Source organism: Megascapheus bottae, chromosome 27 (genome assembly GCF_031878675.1).
Source record: "Megascapheus bottae isolate mThoBot1 chromosome 27, mThoBot2.hap1, whole genome shotgun sequence".
Lineage (NCBI taxonomy): Eukaryota > Metazoa > Chordata > Mammalia > Rodentia > Geomyidae > Megascapheus > Megascapheus bottae.
The window spans coordinates 12,936,997-12,957,824 of record NC_143535.1 but is presented as its reverse complement, the minus strand read 5'-3'; the positions used below and the strand labels follow the sequence as shown (position 1 = coordinate 12,957,824).

At 35.9% G+C, this 20,828-nt stretch overlaps 1 long non-coding RNA gene and 1 pseudogene across 1 annotated transcript in view; both read right to left on the bottom strand.

The window, feature by feature from the left end:
• LOC150045638 (uncharacterized) overlaps window positions 1-20,828 on the bottom strand; it is a 102,373-nt gene that overhangs the window by 14,708 nt on the left and 66,837 nt on the right. The window lies entirely within an intron of this gene.
• On the bottom strand, window positions 9,501-9,915 carry LOC150045639 (large ribosomal subunit protein eL33 pseudogene; annotated as a pseudogene).

Below are 20,828 nucleotides of genomic sequence, written 5' to 3'. Positions count from 1 at the left end.
GTCAGAAGCTATATTCATTCAAGTATTGGCAGGCTGCCTCAACGCACCAGCCCAGTGATTGCAGTTGATCCCTAAGCATCTGAGGTGAGAAACTGGAAAGTTCACATTTGGGATGGTGGAAATAAGCTCTAGCTTTGACTTTTTTCCCCTTTAGCTTGTTAACTGAGTATGTGGCCCATGTCCGTGAGCCATTCTAGGTAACAATTTCTGTGCTGTGCCAAATAATTGGGCATGTGTAAGCACTTTGAAAACTACAAACCTCTAGTCAAATATTAATACTCCCTTTCAGGATCCAAGTAAAAGAACAATGGTGAAGGAGACTCTATCTGGTCCCATTCCAATGCTCTTATGCAGACATCATCTATAATGGATAACCTGTTGTCTTCAAATCATTAGAAGGATCGAACACTATAATTATACCTATGACTTGCTGTGAACTCACTTATTGCAGCATTTAATCTTGTGTTGTTCAACAGAAGGGATTTAAAATCTTGAGCTCATTTTCCAAAGTTAATGAAATTGTTCTAAGAGGAAAAGAATATCCAGGGTGATGTCTCCTCTAGTCTAGTTCTTTGTGTTCTCAAAGTCAAAACTGTTTGTTTCTAGCTAGATTGTGAGACTGTTTCAGTGCTAAATATACAGTGCCTTGGTTGGTTAGCATAGATTTAATCTTGCCTTCACAGCAGCCTAAGAAGTTCAAACACATGGTGTCATTTCTAGAATTTACCTCCTTACAAGGCAAATCTTATTTAAACACGATGGAGAGTATTTTCAGCTAGGATTCTTTTGAATACTGAAGACAATGGCATCCTTACCCTGCTGATTTCTTTCGTTAAAAGCTGAGTTTAAATGAAACAGATTTTGTAGTCAAGGTTTGAAGGGAGAATGCTCAAGTGGCAACAGAGCAAAACTTTTTTTTTTGAAAACAACATGAATTTGTTTTATTCTGGGCTCTCAGTTTAATTACTTATTTCAATTCAACAAATGTTGGTCAAAATAATAAAATGAATTCCCTAATTTTCATTAAAGAATGGCATAAAAATTGAAGTATAATACTCAAAATACAGAGATAATATCTGACTTATCTGATACTAGTGTCAAACATACTGGAACACTGAACAGAAAACAATCTACGTAAGAATTCTTCCTGTATCCTGTCACTTGAGAGAAAAATGCATGCATCAGAGCAAAACTTTTTAAAGGTTTTAAAGGATCAATATGTTTGGGAAGAAGGGCAACAAAGGGGGCCACAGGAAAGGAAGGAGGAAGGATGAACAAACGTGGTCACTATATTTAATGTACATTATGTAAGACTTGAACTGTATAAGTTGAGGTTGGGGATGGGAGGTAGGAAATGAAGGAGAGGAGGGAAGGGGCACTCTGATCATAACCTGAAATGAGGAATTGTAACCTCTTTGTATAACCACTTAAGAAAAAAATCATAAAGAAAATAAGCAATCACCTGGTATTTTTACTATAGATTTTATATGTTTGAGTAAGTTAAGATATGCGAATGTATACATTTATGGTACCATTGTCTACAGTTTAAAAAGAAAACTTTTAAGATTTATGATGTGAACATTTGCTTGTGACTGGACTTAGTGAGTGGTTAAAACAAGCCAATATTTAAGACATTTAAATTTTATTTCTAATGCTACTATGACCCAGGGCTGTACAGAGCAGAAAACCTAAAGCTTGACATGGTGCCTCTGGCACAGAGGGTGCCCATTCTGTGAGGTCCACCATGACCCCGGGGGATGGGGTGCTTGCAGACGCTTACCAGAGGGCACCGAAGGCCATCATCCTCCACTCCTGTCAGTGCTGCAGAAATTGTCTCAGGATGACTTACTAGCAGGCTTGGGAGTCAACCTTGAGCAAAGTCCAAATTTTCATTTTTATCTTTCTCATTCTGGCGGCTCAGACTGCAGTCTGGTATAATACAGTCTCTTAAGGTTTATTCTTCTAATGAAAGCATGCAAAGAATTCCTGGAAATATTTTCCATCCATCCCATCCCTCTCCCGCATTCAACAGTTCTTTACAACAGAGGTGAATCTATTTTTGTTTTGTTCTAATGTACATTTTCTGTTTAACATAGACATAGAAGAAATAATTTCTCCTTCCCAAGAGCATATTACTTTTAAAGGCAGAAATAATTCATTCCTGTAAAAAGCATAGAATCTTTGAGCTGAGGGGGGAAAAAGCACTAGATTTTCTTTTTTTTCATTTTAGCCTGGGGATTTCTAAAACTATGGGCCTATGGATGACCTTTTGATTTTAAATAGCATCATTGTTGTTTAGTTATTCAAATATGTGGGTGGTGATGTGGATGGTGGAGTAATATTTTTATTGGCGAAAAAACTGACGAAATTCTAAGATTTGTCTACCACTATATTGCTGTTTATTATTTCTGTATGACCTGTGCCTCCCTGGTAACAATAAAGCAAAAAATAAATAGAAAAATATCCTCAATTAATATAGCCAAAACAGTCAAATTAACTCTAATTTAATTCAAAATTCAACATACAGAGTGAACTAGAAGAAAAAAAAGAAATTCCAAAGAAGAGCAGAGAAATCATGCTTTCAGCTTAAAATGCTTCCGTGAATTCTTTTTTTTTTGCTTATAATGAAATTGAAGTCTGGAAATAAGACCAATGTATTATACCATTTGGACCCCGTCTTCCAGCTCAACTGTAAACATTTCCTCTGTTCCCAACATTCTAGTCACTCTGGTTTCCTTTGTTTAGAGTGAACATCAGGCTCTTCCTCATCTAGGACCTCTCACAGGCTGTTCTCTATAGGTTGTCAGATTTAGTTTGCAATATTTTGGTGTCTATTTAGAGGCTCTGTCAAGTATGATGTCATTAAATACACCACTGTGACAGTATAGAGGGGTTTTCTCCATGCATCATGAAAAAACTGAGAAATGGACTAAGGAATTAGCAAAAGTGGTATGTGTATTGCATCCTTTAAAGTCTGTTTTGAATAAGAATGGAATGAGAAAGGAAGGAATAAAGGTATGAATTAAGGCACTTACAATGAGAAAAGAGCAGATGGAAGTGAATCTTTACAGGGCTGACATGGCTTTGAGTTTCATTACTTTGCGTCGTGTTTTGTTTCCTCACTACACACCAACCATTCATGGCAATGACTCTTGACTCTCAGACCAATTTTCCTGTATAAGAATTCAAGATATATGCTCAACATCTCTGGTGATAAAAGAAATGGAAATCAAAACAACACTAAGATTCCACCTCACTCCAGTTAGAATGGCCAGGATCAGGAAAACTAATAACAACAGATGCTGGAGGGGATGTGGCCAGGAGGGATCACTACTACACTGTCGGTGGGAGTGCAAATTCGTTCAACCACTATGGAAAGCAGTACGGCAGTGCCTCAAAAGGCTAAACATACAACTTCCCTATGACCCAGCAATTCCACTACTTGGCATTTACTCAACCATCCAGAAACTAAGGCATACTAAATCCACTAGCACATCAATGTTCATTGCAGCATTATTCACCATAGCAAAGATATGGAACCAACCTAGATGTCCCTCAGTTGATGAATGGATCCACAAGATGTGGTATTTGTACACAATGGAATTCTATGCTGCTGTCAGAAAAAGTGACATCGACCCATTTGTTAGTAAATGGAAAGACTTAGAAAAAATCATATTAAGCGAAGTAAGCCAGACTCAAAGGAACTTAGGCTCAATGGTTTCCCTCATTCATCATAACCAGTAGAAACGTTGGGCTCTAATAGCAAAGATTTGCAACAGAGCAAAATCTTGATACAAAAGGCCATATAGTATGAAGCTAATTGAATGGACCTCTAGGATATTGAAACAAAAGCCATATAATAATGAATGCTGTCCTTAAGGTGCTATGTTATCTCTCATCTCTTTTGCTGTTCCCTTGTTAGCTCATATTGTCACAATATCTCACTTTGTTATCTGTTATATTGGATACATTTGTATTTGGTTACTTGAAACTGGACAGGGAAGGGGGGGTGGGAAGGAGGGTAATGGGGACCAAGACATGTGGAAGGGTATCAATGTATGTGAATTAATGCACCTTCTATCTGGCAAATATCATGTAACCCTTTATTAAATACAATAAAAAATATTAAAAAAAGAATTCAAGATATGAAGCTCCAGATGCTGTACTTTTAATAAAGACACTAGATGGTTCTAACATGGATTATAGTTTGAATTGCCTTTTCCATTTTTTTCCCTTTTCTTTCCAGTATTTCTCTGTCTCCTCTTCAACATGATTCCAATTCCTTGTTTACCCAGCTTTTTGATCAACTGTGTCACTGTATTAAAAACATTCCTGTGGGTCAGGAGTTTGGTCTAGTAGTTGAGTGCTTGCCTAGCATGTACGAAGATCCAGGTTCGATTCTTCGGGACCACATACATAGAAAAATTGGAAATGGTGTTATAGCTCAAGTGGTAGAGTGCTAGCCTTGATGAAAGCCCAAGGACACTGCTGAGCTTAAGCCCCAGGGCTGGCAAACACACACACACACACACACACACACACACACACACACACACACACTCACTCACACACACACACACGAAAAACAACTCACTTGTCATCAATGCTTCAACATTCAACCCATCATCCTTTTGTTGCATCCTGTTGTAAAATACTGGATCAATGTCATCATGTCATCAGCTTTGGCCTGTTTCTACACCTCATCTCAGAAGCTGTTTAAGGGATTGTCAGTAGAGAGGATAGAATTTACTAATAAGGTATTGCCATAAACTCACCTGGAGTCTATGAAATCTTTTTATGTGTATCCTTACTTGTATTTAAATTTTTATGCAAAGATTCAATTTTTAGCTTCCTCCTTTCTGCCACCCTCTGTCTTTTCTGTTTTAAAAGTGTTATACTTGTGCATGACCCTGAAATTCTGCCCACAATAATACTCCTGCCTTACTTTCCTAACTCATTGTTACTTTTCATATTTAGCTTAAATGCTTCCTCTGTATGAAGTTTTCTCAACCTCCTCAAGTAGACTTAAATACTCTGTCCTTTGCAGTTCTACCAAAATTTCTTACCCAACACCGTATTTATCATCCAACCTGAAGATATTTTGGAAAACCAAAGGATGATCGAGGAAATGCCATTGATCCAATTAGCTTAGATTAGAATTTTCTGATAACTTGAAATGTGTGCTTCTTCTCTTGATGACTCTTACTCATGTGTTTACTGGTTTAGTTTTGTAAATATCCTAACTGATGACGCTATATGCATCATTCCACCTCTAATTCCAAGCATATCCTCTAATTGGCCAAATGATAAATTCATTCAGTTGAATCCATAATTCACATCTAAGTGAGAACAAGAACATCAGTTCAGGTATCCCATGGTCAGACTGGTAAGGTTTCATTAGTTTGTGCCTATCCATACTTCTGCCTTTCCCCTCTCTCTGGCACATTACTCATTCTTTTCAGTCTTCAGCATTCTGTTTGGTTATTTGCACTTAAGCTGGAGATTTCAAGCTGAAAACGATATAATAGAGATCGCTCTTAAATGTCAAATAAAAATGCTTCTCTCCTGAGAGTTTTCTTAAGATTTAGTATTTTCTTACTTTTGTTCTCCTTCCGTAGATATTTTAGAGGATCAAAGATTTTTTTTCTCTGTCAAAGTTGGTGTATTTGGAAATCTTTCTTTTCTTTGAAGCAAGATTTTTCTGAAATATAATGTTGGTATTGTCTCATAGTGTCTTAGCGATCATGCAAATTCAGTGAATAATTAAGAAATAAGTGAAATTAGGAAATAACTGAAACGGCTTACTTTTTTTTCCTTTGGATGATACTGCATTCTCATACCTGCACCAAAAAGTAAGGCACTAGGGTAAATTCAGAGAATTCATGACTCCTGCCCTTGTGAGTTTATAAGGCACCAAACAGTTTCACATAACAACAGCTTAAACCAGTTACCTCAGAACACTGCTTTAATCTGTCAGTACTTATTCTTCATATATTTATTCTTCTTTCAATCTTTGCCTCTTCCACTTTAAAATATATGTATTACCTGAACTACTCTCTAAATGTTAGATCAGTCTGAACTAACACTCCTGGTACTAAAAAGAAAGTCTCTATTAGCTGATGGCTTAAGTACTCATATGGAAAGACAATACACTACATTAGTGATGTATCAACTGGGGCAAAGAGGAGGCATATGAGGAAGATTTCCAAGAGGCATAAGGAAATTTTGGGGAATGATGGATTCATTCATTGTTATGATCATTGCATTGGCTTCACATACAGATACTTAAGTCCATGTATCAATAAATCTGTTAAAATATATCTGCTTAAGCAAGATGAACATTTATTTTTCTCTCGTGTTTATGTTTGCTCTATGTATTATGACATAGAAATACCATTTTGTGGCCAGGATCATATCCTAGTGGTACAGTGCTTGCCTCGCATGCATGAAACAGTGGGTTCAGTTCCTCAGTACCACATACCTGAATTCAAGCCCCAGATCTGGCAAAAATAAATAAATAAATACCATTTTGTATATTTTTTGTTTCTTCATTGTTATCTTGAAAAATTGTTATTTTCATCTCCATAGTAAATTGTTGGTCTCTTCATTTTCCTATAGCACCATTCCTTATTCCAGAAGATTCAAGCTTTAGAGAAGATGACATAGCTGGGATTGAGGGCAATGTAATGTGTTCAACTTGTACTTTTGCCACAGTAAACTGCATCTGAATGTTTTTAACTGTGATGGTAGCTTAATGCATTTCCTCTCTCAGCTAATTATTTTTTAAATTGAAACCTTACAATGAAAACTTCTAGTAGTTAAATCAAGAATTGCCCCCCAAAAAGAGTATAAACTGAGCCTCACAAGCTTCAGCAGGTAATCATTCTAATGCAATTCTCTATAGACATTACCTGTCAGTTTATGAGTAAAATGCATCTTGATACCTGTTTTATTACTTTCCTCTATCCCACTTCCCAACACCACCCATACCTTCAATCATAATATCAATATGAACTGATGTTATCACTGTATTATCTACCCCAACTGATCTTTAACAATCTAAATCATATTTTCCTAATTAACCTGAATTTTGTTATTATCTCCTGTGTCTAATGTATTGTTAATCAACAGACACTAATTGCCTGATAAGAGGGTACAACTTCAATAGCCTAAAAAGTATTACTGATGGAGTTAAAAGTTATCATGATACTAATAAAAAATTTAATAGTATATACAGTAAAAACAAGAAAAAGAAAAAAATTGCCAGGTTATTTTTCCATGAAAAACACCTGATTGTGGATATTTTATGTTTGTATCCCATATGTAAAATATATTCAACCCCAGCATGAAAGTATCATTGAAAACTGTAGAATGAAAATATCATTGACAATATATAAGTGAATGAGAATAGGTTTGTTCTAATCAAACTGTATTGGTGATGGGCCAAAACTACTTACAGTCAGTAAATTACTGATTCCAGATCAGATACTAATTGTAAGTCAATACAGTATATATTAGAATACGCTGGTATTTTGCTCATGTTAGGTCTGCCTGGGAGAAATGATTCCTTCCCTTGGCTCTCTCTGTGCACCCTGAAATCACCACTCAGCACTGTAACATTGGCAAACGGCATGTCTGGAGGCAGCGGGAGGTCCCCCACTCTGAAGTATTTCCCCGTCCTCTAAGCTCATGTCTGGTATATAATATCTCTGCCATATAATATCTCGTTTCCAGCCAAAAGCTGTCTTCCTCCACTTGACTCCATCTTGTGCAGTTGGAGGTCTGCTTGCTCTCTCCCCCCCCTCTCTCTTCCCCCCCCCCTTATCTCTCTCCCCTCACTTCTCTTGAACAGTGTGGAGCTTCCTTTTGGCAAATCCTACAGTTCTCTCTTGATGTGAAACACAAATGACTTTCATTTATGTGTGCACCATTTGTAGTTACTAAAGAATCCTATAGAAATTGGGACTGTAAGAATTCATGTTAGCTGCTGCCTTGAGTCATTCTACTTATGTAACTGTAAATTTTAAACTTGATTTGTAGATTTTTAAACATAACCACACAATAATATATTAAGCATTCTTTTAAATACCAAGAATAGCAAAATATAAACTAATTCATACATGAAATTAAATATTCTAAGAGTCTGAAATGGCATGGTTTGTCTTTCTTTCTGGGGTAGGGGTAAGTTGAATTTTGCTCTGTGGCTCAGGCTTACCTAGAGCTCACACTTCTTCTTTTCCATACATTTTTTTATTGTAATTAATAGAAGGGTTACATTATATTCACCAGATAGAAGGTGCATTAATTCATGAACACTGATATCCTTTCTCATGTTTTGGTTCCCATTTCCCTTCCCCCAGCCCCGCCCCTCATCTTGTTTTCTCCCCTTCCCTATCCTATTTCAAATAACCAAATAAACATATATACAATATATCAGATAACAATGTAAAATACTGCAACAATATGAGATAACAAGGGATAGTAAAAGAGATGAGGGGTAACACAGTACATTAAGGACTATATCCTGGAGGTCCTTTCATTTAGCGTCATCCTACATGGCCTTATGTATCTAGGTTTTGTAGAGCTCACACTTCCACGGTTTCCATCTCTTGATATATGGATGATAGGTGTGTGCCACCTTGTCTGGCTGTCTTCTTGTTTATTTTAAATTTATATTTTACTGATATATAAAAATATAACAAGTGGCATTTGTGGGTTATCATGTGATGTCTTATATATGTATACAATGCATAATATTGAAATCAGAGTAAACATTTTTATTTCCTCAAAACAATCATATTTCTGCCCCCACTCACTGGTCCTCGGGCTTGAACTCAGGACCTGGGTGCTGTCTCTGAGTCTCTCTGGGCTCAAGCTTAATGGTCTACCACTTGAGTCACAGCACCACTTCTGGCTTTTTTGAATAGTTTATTGGAGATGAGAGTCTTATGGACTTTCCTGCCCTGGGCTGGCTTTGAACCACAATCTTCAAATCTCAGCCTCCTGAACAGCTAGAATTACAGGCACAAGCTATTTGTGCCCAGTATCATTTCTTTATGGTGATAGTCTAATGCTCTACCATTTTTGAGCCATAGCTTCACTTCAAATTTTTTGGTAGTTAATTGGATATGAGAGTCCCAGGGATATTCTAGATTGACTTTGAACTGTGATCCTCAGATCTCAGCCTCCTGAGTAGTTAGGGTTTAGGCATGAGTCATCAGTGTTGGGCAATCTTTCATATTTTTAGTGCATCCTTTATTCTATACTGAAACATGCTTTAATGGTATACTGCAATATTTCAGAAGCATGCACTGATCAAATCAGGGCAACTTTCTCCTTTCCTATCACTCCTTTCTTGGAGCTTTTCAATGCATCTATTCTAGATTTTCATGAAGTACATAGCAGGCTATTGAGAACTATGGTCATCTCTCTGTTCTGTAGAACAAAGAGCTTTATTCAAATCCAATTATCCAAATTTCTCTTATTCATACTTCTTTTTTTCACAAGAGCACAGATTTACTTTATTTAATTTTCATTAAACTCTGTAGGGGTACAGCATCACACGGATTCTGTGTCCAATGGCCTTAGCAGGAAGATTGCTGCGGAATTTGGCCCGAACCATGCCACTGTTTCCATGGGCAGGAGTTACCTTTCCCCAGATTACTCTGGTTTTGTTAGGTTTGCCACCAGGAGTCACTGTGTCATATTTTGCTTTGTATACATAAGCACATCTCTTGCCCAAGTAGAAATTGGTATCACCTCAAACATAAACACCTTCAATTTTAAGGAAAGCTGTGTGCTCCCTTTGGTTCCAAAGACCTCGCTTATAGCCAGAAAAAATGGTCTTGCAACACAGCCTTCCGGACATGTTGTCTTTTAGAAGTCCTGTTCCCAGCAGGCCTCCACAGGCTCCAAGATAGCAGAGAGAGGAAGCTTATTTATACTTTTAGCTTTGTTTTTAACTCAGTCTACATTGCTTCTGTGCTTTCTTATATTCTGCATACCCTATACTGTGTGTTCTCAGTAGCTCATCATGTATTGAAATGTGTCTTTTCATGCCTCTCCCTCCTCCTTCATGTCCCTCCCTCCTACTCTCCACTCCTTTTTCCTCCTCTTGTCATTTACTATTGCCATTACTCCAAATTAGAAGATTCTTCCTCTTACCTTAGTTTGGGCCAATACCCAATTATCTTTTCAGACTTGAGGCAAATGAAATATATTCTCCAAAGATTCTATCACTGACAGTCCCCTGGCCTCTAAAAGCCAGGGGACTTTTCTTATCACACAGAATTTGTTATTCTCCCACTGATTAGCTGCACATGCAGCCAATGATGAAAGGAGAATGTCATTGACAAGTAGAATAGTAATGGTTAATTTTCATATTTATTCCACATACAATAGTGCTGGCACATAGTGCAAACACACTAACAGTGCTGCATAAATGAATGAACAATTTACTTGAAAACATGCTGTGGGGATGTGGTGTCTGAGGAATACATATGGAATGGAGGCTGAAATGTTTATTAAACTGCTTCATTAAATCTGACAAATTCTACATGTGTTGTTATTCTTTATTAAAAGGGGTTAAAACCTCAATGATTAATATATAACATGGAGAATTTGTGACTTTACCAAATTAGAACTCAATATGTACAGTAACTTTGCTTTGCTGTTTAAAAACTCATTAGTGGTTTCTCATTTCATGTCAGAATGATGACCAAGCTCTTTAGCGGAATGAAGCTGATCAATGGTTGAACATCAGTATTAGCTGAAAAGCTATTGGAAAATGCTCATGTATAAGCTCCAACCTAGACCCAAGTGCTTCCAACACATATCCCAGGCTGAGTAACACTTAGCATGACATACAGTTATGTTTATGATGGTTGAAAACTTTGAATTTTAATCTGTTGGGAACCAATTGTGTCTGTCACATGTCTTTAAAGAGTTACTGATTGCTGAGAAGCCACCTAGCAGGTATGGGGTAAGTGCAAGATAAATGGACCAGTTATTGCAGTAAGTTATAATGATAATGGTCAATGATTCTAGAAAATTGTTTTTTTGCCTAGTTCTCACTTATCTGTATAATTCAACTAATGGGATGAACATATTTTCAGAGCAGTATAGGAAATATTAATGTCATTGTACATATATGACACATTTGTCATGCCATATGTTGCTTTTCAATTGAAGGATCTCATGGAAACTAAACATCAAAAGCTTTTGCTGTAATTATGCCTGACTTTTAAACATCTCACATTTATAATCTGATAGCCACTGACATAAACTTTTATGGTTCATTTTAGAGCATGTAAAATTTAATATGATTCTGAATAATCACTTTCACTTAAAATTTCAGTAGTGAATATGCATATAAGTTAAAGTTTATTAAGGAGGTAAATGCATAATGAACAGGGAGCAAAATAAAACACTACTGAATTAAGAAATATTTTATTACACATTTCGTTAGGCTTCATAGTGATGCATAATTTGTGTGCACTGATGCTTTCAGAATGCCTTCTCATTTCTTGAAGGCCTGTCAAAATGTGTCATCTAGATTCTTCTGGTTCTTTTCTCCACACCTCTAATATATCCCTCTGGATCAATGGATATACAACCTATATAATCATTAATCAACTATCTTACCAAGTATCTGCTTTGTGTGCTACACTGTATGGATCCTGACACTGGCAAAATTAGATTAATCTTAATTGAAAATAAAATACAGATGTCATAGTCTGATAACTTCATGCACTTAATATTTTTTGAGTCTTTGCATGATTTAAAGCATATACTAGAAGTTTGGAGGCTTAAAACTGAATGTAGCATGACAAGAAAAACCTTTCACCAAATAACATATGATAAAACAGTTAAATCAAGTATGTGAATCAGTTGTCCATAAAATCCAAAGAGTTATTCATCACAAAGCCAGCACAGATCAAATACGATGGGCATATAAAGAAGGAAAGAGTACCCCAGCTAAGTATTGAAGGGACCTGGAGATACTTCATGAAGCTGAAATCCTGAAGGAAATGAACCAAGCAATGAGATAGAAAAAGTACAACATTAAAGAATAACTAAGAGAAATTCTAATAAAAATGTGTGACTCAAATCACAATCACTTAAAGAACTGTACCTCTATTTTAGAAATTAATACAACAGTTATTTCTGACATGTCTGGCATGTCAAGAAAAGTGACTTTCTCACTACAAAATAGATGTCCTTTAAAACAAGATGTGTTGAGAATTAAGAAAAGCCAGCTCTTTTATTCCAGGTTTCAACTGCCAAGTCTGAACTATGCTCACATGTAGTTTTTGACCATAACCTAGTAATTCTTATGCAGTTATAATGATTTTCCATTTTTGAGTACATGCTTATCTTTTCATTTCTAAGTACTCTTCTGTCTACATTTGTTGTCTAATTCCAGATACTCTTCTGTTTGTTCTTGGACTAGCTAGCTAGCTCTATTAGTAGCAATGAGCTAGAGAGCTGTGTTTGTAGTGAGGTGATGGCTTCCTGGTAATCACAGTAGCAATTTTTAACCATCTTTCTATGTGTCAACACTTTACAAGGAATTTGAAATAACTATTGAATTATTACATTAGCCAAGTAAAGTAAATACTGACATTTGTCTCAATTTAGAAAGAACACTGAGATTCTGACAGCACAAACGACTTTTATCAAAGTCATACAATTATCACATGGCTAAACACAACTTAATATCAAAATTCAGAAAAATTCAAACCTTTTATCACATTGTACTATTTCTTAGAAGAGTTAAAACTCTCCTCAAAGCTCCACTCATTTGCCTTATTTCATTTTCATGTTGCCATGCTAATGGTGCTCACCTTTCCTCATGGATACAAGACTTGGACTTGTTGCTATGATCATTCTATCTGAGTTCAGCAACCCCTAAGCAGTATGTCTGAACCAGGCTTGAAGGAAATAAGGGATTGGGACAAAGTCAAAACCTTTCTCAAACAAGCAGTCAGCAGTAACAACAAATTGATGACCTAGATAGTCGCAAACTGTACTATTCCTGTGAAATTAGTAATTAAATGATACCCTGGGACTGAGAGAACTCAGGTGAAATCTGAGATGTGAAGGAAGGGTACAATGTACAGTCCACAAAGCAGAGTCCTGGCCCACTGGATAAACAGCAAATGATTACCAAATTCCAGTACTTGGCTTTTCTGGGCACAGAACAGTAATTTTTCATATAACAGAACCGATTTATACCTGTAGAGAATGTTAATATGGAAATATGATAGCAAAAAAAGCTAAGTCATCATGAATCTAGCAAAAGAACGACTATGGCTTGGCATGAAGTAGGTAATAGAAAATGAGAGGAATCAGAGAGATTGTGTAGCCAGCAGTCTGCCTACATGGATTCCAGCTTTATTGAGTTAATGTATTCTGGGTCAATATACAAAATAGGGTGTTTGGTAAGAGCTTTTTTTTCTGCTACTTTTTTTCACTTCCACTGCCTTCATACAAGTGTTTTAAGTACAACTCAATTCTACAACAGTCTTTTTTTCTGTCTTTAAAAAAAATTGTTGGGGTAATGTATAAAGGGGTTATAGTTACATTTGCCAGGTAGTAGGTGCATTACTTCTCACACATTGATACCCCTTGACAAGGATGTACATTTCTAATTCACTTCTGAAGTAGTTTATGAGGCTTTTAGATTTAACATAGTTTAGGAAAAATACAGTAAAATAATATAGAACCAAAATAAATGAAATATACCATTAAGAAAATACTTTAGCTTTTGAAGGCAATCTGGCAATAGAGTAATCAGGAAGACATCAGTGGTTCCATGTTAAAGAAGAACTCTAAATTAATGGAGGAAAGAACCCATTTCATAGTGAAATTTTACTGAACTACTAAGTTAACAAGAACTTGTGAATTCATTGTGGTCAGTTCTAAATTCATGTGTTATTCAAGGTAGATGGATAATGGAGAACCAGTTTTAAAAAAAGTGTTTTAATTCCTAGTAAATAATGCTACACAACGGCTAATTGTTTTAGTTGAAGAGATGAGGTATTGCCATGTTGTCTAACATGTCTTCAAACTTATGAACTGAAGGGACCCTCTTGCAGCTGAGACTGACTATAGGTGTGCCAACAGTGCCAAGCACTAAAAAAACTTTTAATAAAACAACAATGGGTACTCAATATGAACATATTCATATTCCATATTAAATATAGAAAATATTTTAAGTGTTTGAGCATAAAACTGAGCTACCATAAAATGTCATTTTCTGAGAGGATACATGTAGAGCAATTTAAAGTGTAGTTCACTCGTCAGGCAATAACTGGGACCATAGTGAGATGTTATGTTTACCGTAAAACACAAAGAAAATGGCTGCATGATGCCTATGATCCATTTCCTCAGAAGGACCTCAAGTCCCCCCTGCAGACCTCCAGGCTGGCAGCAGTGAACGTTAGGCTAATGGAAAAATATTAACAAACTGCTTATGTGTATATGTCTTATCCTTTTTCCATTCTTTCCCCAGGTTATGGTATATAGTTTGAAATTTTATAGTGATGTTGATGTTGTAGGGCCGTCAAAACTTCAAAAGTTATATCATGAATACTGGCAAGACAGCACTTTTATACCAATGTGACCCATATTATCCATACATGCATTGCCTATGGAACTCTCTGAAAATGAATTGCAGGCAATGGGAATTCCATACCATGTCTGATTACCACTGGATGTGGTAATCAACCTATATACCAGAGAGATATATTTTATGCCCAGCTTGAGAATTATTTCTTGGTCTTAGAAAGAGGTAAGTTGAAACCGAATATAAGTAAAAGCTAAAAGTAATATTATTTATTAAAACCATTATTTACAATAATGAACAATATCAGATTCCAATAATACATGCAAAGAAATCTTTTGTTCTATATGTTTACTGTTGCACAACTCATTAGTAGTAAGGAGCTGGAATAAAATCTTCAAATGAGTGCCATTGTCTGTATTTGAATCGAGTTTTAGTCATCTTTTTCTACTGATTAAACAGAAGAAAGTGTATTAAAAATGGGCTTATGTAAAAAATAAGATCAAAAGGAGTATATACAAAATAGGATCATGTAAATATGAGACTGTCAAAATAATTTTTTTGTCTAGGACAAAAAAGAATGTACAAATGTTTGGGCTAGATAGAAATACTAAAGTTGCTAAATCTTTTAAGTCAAAAAATCCAGAAAAAATGAAAACTAAAGGATAGTAATTGAAACAAATTAATTCAAATTATATATTAAATATGCCATATGTTCTTAGCACTGAGCTTACATCATCACTTGTCTCTATCAGTTATTTAGATTATTTGGTTTTAAGGGTTCCAAATTTTTACAGTTTTACAAACTTAGGTGAAACACTGAAAAGTTGAACTTACCCTTGAATTTCATGGAGAAATTCAAAACTACTATAGAAAACCATAATGATAGAAACAAAATAATAATGACTGTAACAAAAGCAACAATAATGGTGACACAAATGACAACTTTTCTTAGGCACTGTGTTTGTTTCTCTTGAAACTATGACAGACTGGGAAAACTATTCAAGTATTTCTTTATCAAGTAAGTATACTTAAATGTAATAAGAATTAAAGTAAAGATGCTCAAGCTTGTACCATTTCCATTTCTTCATTAGTAACTACAGTTTCTGCACTCTCATATTCTTTTTTTTGATATCATTGCACCATTTAGTCTCAAAATGTTAATCAACTCTATAATGCACTCTCATATTCTTAGCTTTTAGGATGCATTTTATGCATTAGTGAATATTGGTGAATCCATTCCAATGCCTGGTAGCCAGGTCAGAAAGGTTAAAAGCCAGATGGAGATGTAGTGAGACACAAAATCAAGGTTAGTGTAAAGAAAATCATTTGGGATGATAGCTGTGTGGCTCAGTTTATTGGTGATCTTCCTTTTAGTGTACAGTGAGCTAGACATTATTTAAAGCAGTCATTGAGTTGACAATTGGAACACTTACTGCTTCTTTTCCTCTTGAAAGTCTTTTTTTGCCAAAAATTAAGGAGAACACTTGTTTTTTCACAAAGACAAAGAAGTATAGTATTTCTTGAAGCATTTTCAGAAATAAAATGTACATAATGTAACATTAACGCACTGAGTTTCCATGGCCACCTTACTCTGCTCCTACCCTTAGTCTCTAGTCAACACGGATGCGTTATTTTTTAATGGGATGGTGCTTTTAAATAAAATGCATATATTTTGTTGTTCATCCATTAATTAGATTAACAAATACTTTAAGGCTTCCTTTGGTATAGGCACTGAGCCAGTTCCTGAAACCGGGTGGTAAACCAACAGACCTGCTGCTCTGCTGGAATTATAGCAGCTGTAACCTGATTATCTCCAATTATCTACTCAAAAACTGAAAGTGGCTTGTAGCTAAAGGTAAAGCCTAACCTTGAGCAAAAAGAGGTTCAGGGACAATGCTCAGGTCCTGATTTCAAGCCCTACAACCAACCAAAAAATTGAGCATACTTTTGCTCACTAATGAATACGATTATTGCATTGTGACATGGGTAGATTATGAGATGCCTGGAGCACTTACGAGCTCTCTGTACCTAATGGGAGATATTAATAATAAAACTGGTAAAAACGAGCACATCTTGATGGATCATGGTTGAGGAATCCACAGCCATTAGTCCTGGTTTGACCTGAATTCAGTGTATCCAAGAGCAAGTTACTGCGTTTTATCCATGGGAAATCCAATGGATCACTATGACTGTCTCAACTTAAGTTCCCCACAAATAGATTCTGAGAAAAGTCTGGTATGAGTAGTTAATTTGGGATATTATTCCTGGAAATATAATAAAGTGGGTGGACAAATTGTCAGAGAAGAGGGTAAGGTCAACAAGTGGGTTGAGTTCTATCTACTAGGTTACTTCTGTCTCTAAGGGAAAACTAGAGGATGGTCATGAAATATACTCCAAAGTTATCTATGAAAGGGTGGAATTGTTGGCATATTTTTCTCTAAGTTCCTCATATATCATTAATTTGATGGTTGCCTGTAAAGATATTAATTTTCTGGCACTTCTAGCTTGCTCTGTGGTTTGAAGTCAGCCCAAGCAGGGAAGTCCAAGAGTCTCTTATTGCCAGTTAATCATCAAGCTTTAAGTAGAGCTGTGGCTCAAGTAGTAGAGTGCTGGCCTTGAACAAAAAAATTTCAGGGACAATTGCCTAGACTCTCAATTTAACTCTTACGACTGACATTGAAAGAAAAGAGAGAGAAAAAAAGAGAGAAAGTGGGGAGGGAGGGAAGGAGGGATGGAGGGAAGGAGGAGGGAGGGTGAGAGGAAGGAAGGAAGAAGGGAGGGAGGAAAAAAGGGAGGGAAGGAAGGAAGGAGGAAAGTTTAAAAATAGCTTAATCCTGAATTGATTCAGCAAATACCTTATTCACAATCTAGGTGACCACCTTCATGAATAAAATACTTACTAAATATGGGAAGGAAAGGGATAGTGTGGGCCTGAGCAAAGTTCAGGTTCAGCTAGGCTATGCAAATGTCCAGTTCTACAGTTCCACCAACAGAGGAAAAGTTAGCAGCGTTCCATGGATACTGCCCTGACTAGAATGATACCAGAAAGAAAATAAAATCTTGATGATGTGTGAGGATGTAGAACAGCACAAGGTGGTAAGGCAAGTTCAATTTTTTCTTTTGCCAGTCATGGACTTGAGCTCAGGGCCTGAGCACTGTCCTTGGACTTTCTCAAGGCTCTACCACTTGAGCCTCAGCACCATTTCCAGCTTTTTTTCTGTGTATGTGGTACCGAGGAATCGAACCCAGGTCTTCGTGCATGCTTGGCAAGCATGCTACCACTAGGCCAAACTCCCGGCCCAAGTTCAATATTTTTATCTTTCAAAAAAACTGAATGAAAGGAAAGTTATTTAAAAGAAAGAAAGGAACAAAACAAAACAATGGAAAGTGTTATTATCCTGGAAAGCCAATCCATTGTAATAAGAGATGGATTTAAATTTTCTGCCTTTGAATGCAGGGTGCAGGCTTTTACAGATTAGAGTATTAGAGTTTTATATTGATATATAATATGGCTCTGAAAATGAGGAGGCTTTTCAACAAATGACCCCAGAGTTTTTACTACTTAGCATTATTGACCAGCCAAAAATCATCCCAGTCATCATCCTTTCAAAATAATAGCCTTTGCATTAAATATCTTCTCTTCTCATCTTTTTCCTTCCTGTTATTTTGCTATTGTTAATATACACCATTAGTTTACATATTTTAGTCCTGCTATAATAAATATTGTAGGGATTGCAATTTCTTAATTCATTAGTAAATGCCAGTATAATTATTGTGAGACATATAACTTCATTATTTAACAATACTTTGACCCACTAGACACTGTCATTCATTCATTTATCTTCCAAATATTAAGGTAGAAAATAAATGCCAGTGGCTCACACCTATAATCCTAGCTACTAAGGAATCTGAGATCTGAGGATTTAAGTTCAAAGCCAGCCCAGAAACGAAAGCCCATGAGACTCTTATTTCCAATTAATCACCAGAAAACTGAAAGTGACACTGTGGCTCAAATGGTAGAGCATTAGTCTTGAGCTGAACAGCAAAGGCCCAGAGTTCAAGTCCCGAGACCAACAACAACAACAAAAATTTGAACAAAAGAAAGAAAGAAAAGAAATGAAAGCAAAATGAACTCCAGGATATGGAAACACGATGTTTGGTTGTTGTTTTTATGTAAAGTTAGTTCTTTTTTTCTTTTTCCCCTGTGGTTTATTCCATTGTCACTGTATCTAGTTTTGGTACCTGGTGTATTATATATATATATATATATATATATTTATTTATTTATTTCAATTAAGCAAGGGAAGGGGAACAACAACAAAATGGTGAGACAAAGTACAAAGAGTGAATGAACCAAGGTAACAGAGATACACACAAGACAATATGTTGGAAATGAACTCTACAACTTGGAGAGGGAGTGAAGTGGGAGAAAAATGTGAGAGGGATAACAATTTGTGACAAGAAATGTACTTACTACTGTACCTAACTGGAACCCCTCTGTACATCACCCTGACAATAAAATTAAATTTAAAAGAAAAGAAATGATAATTGAAGTACTGGTTTCCACAATTGGATTGAAGCCAGTTCTACTGTGTTGACTACAAAGTAGACTGACAGGTTTTCATCTAAAGATGACCAAGAAACCATATGGAACTCACATTAGAATCTTCCAGACTGCCTCAAGGATTAATGTTATATGACCTCTTTTTAGCTTTGCTATGGATTACTAGATTATCTGATAGACATGGAGAGAGAAAATGTAGAATTAAATTTTATTATACATTGAACTTGATTAATTATAAAGTAATAAAGAGCTAGGTATAGTGTTTTATGTCTGTTATCCCAGCATCTAGGAGACAGAAGCAAGAGGATCATGGATTTAAAGGCAGTCTGAGCTACATCACAAATTATAGGCTGGTGTGTGTTAGCTACTGAGACAGAGGAAAATAGTAAACATCAAAGATAAAAATATATACAGTATACAAAATATTTTATGGAATGTTTCTATTCCACATATGACATAAATATTATTATTTTAAAAGGTTATAAATGATTATAAACTTGCTAAATCTTCACATAGAAAGAGCAAGGCCTCTTTCTGACATTCAATTACCTTCTCATATACATACATAGTACATTATTTGGGTAGAAGTATAGAACTAAACTGTCAAGATTTCTTGTTCAAATTGAAATGGCTGATATATACTTCAGTCAATGCATATTCATTCATTATTAAACCACACACTATGGTTAAGTTGTTTGCTATTTATTGATGTAATCTCTGCTAGTTTCATGCAGAACTCTCCATTATAATCTACTGATGCTTCCAATTATATGAATGTCTTATAATCATTATGTTGGTAAGGGTGCAAACAAAACAACATGTAAATGTAAGGTTATCTCCTATCTGATGTTATAATGGCATTTAGTTAAACTGTACAACAACACACTCTAGACCCTATAGAGGGGGCAAATTGATGGTTGTTAGGAGTTGAAGGTGGAGTGTTGGTGTCTGTTTAAAAAGAGGCATAAAGGAATTTGAGATGATCAAAGTGTTGTGTATTGGGACTACAATGGGGTCAGAGTACAAATTTATCACCAGTTATTGCAATGTTCAAATGAAATACTACATATATGCACTTCATGTTTATTAAAACATGTATTCCACATCGATAATAGTTATTTCATTATTTCAAAACTTGTTTGTAACTAGTCTGTCTTGTTATAAAAGCTAGGCACTGCTAGGCACAGTGGTTCACACCTTTAATCCTAGCTATTCAGGAGGCTAAGATGTGAGGATCAACGTTCAAAGACGGCCTTGGCACAAAAGGACCTGATACTCTTATCTTCAATTAACCTCTAGAAAATGGGAAGTGGGGCCCGGCTTAAGGCGCAATTCAAGCCCCTTGACCCACAAAAAAAAAAAAAAAAAAGCTAAATCTGTTTGCTGCTCTGTGTGGAAATTTTAGAACACACAGAAAATAATGAAAGTATGAGAGAAGTTACATTCCTTTCAGACAAAGATTCAGCTTGGCCATACAGGATAGCAAGTCTAGACATTTTTTTCCCCTTCTGCCTTCACTATACGTTTGTTTTTGCACTCTCTCACTCAGTCTTAATTTTCTGGAAGGAGAGGTTTTTCTGATATCTCCTAAGGATATCCTTTAGGTAATCCACCTTGGGAAGATAAAGGCAAGCCAAAGTTTTCAAGCTTAGTATATGTTTCCCTCTTTCATTAGAAAAATATAAATGAAGAGAT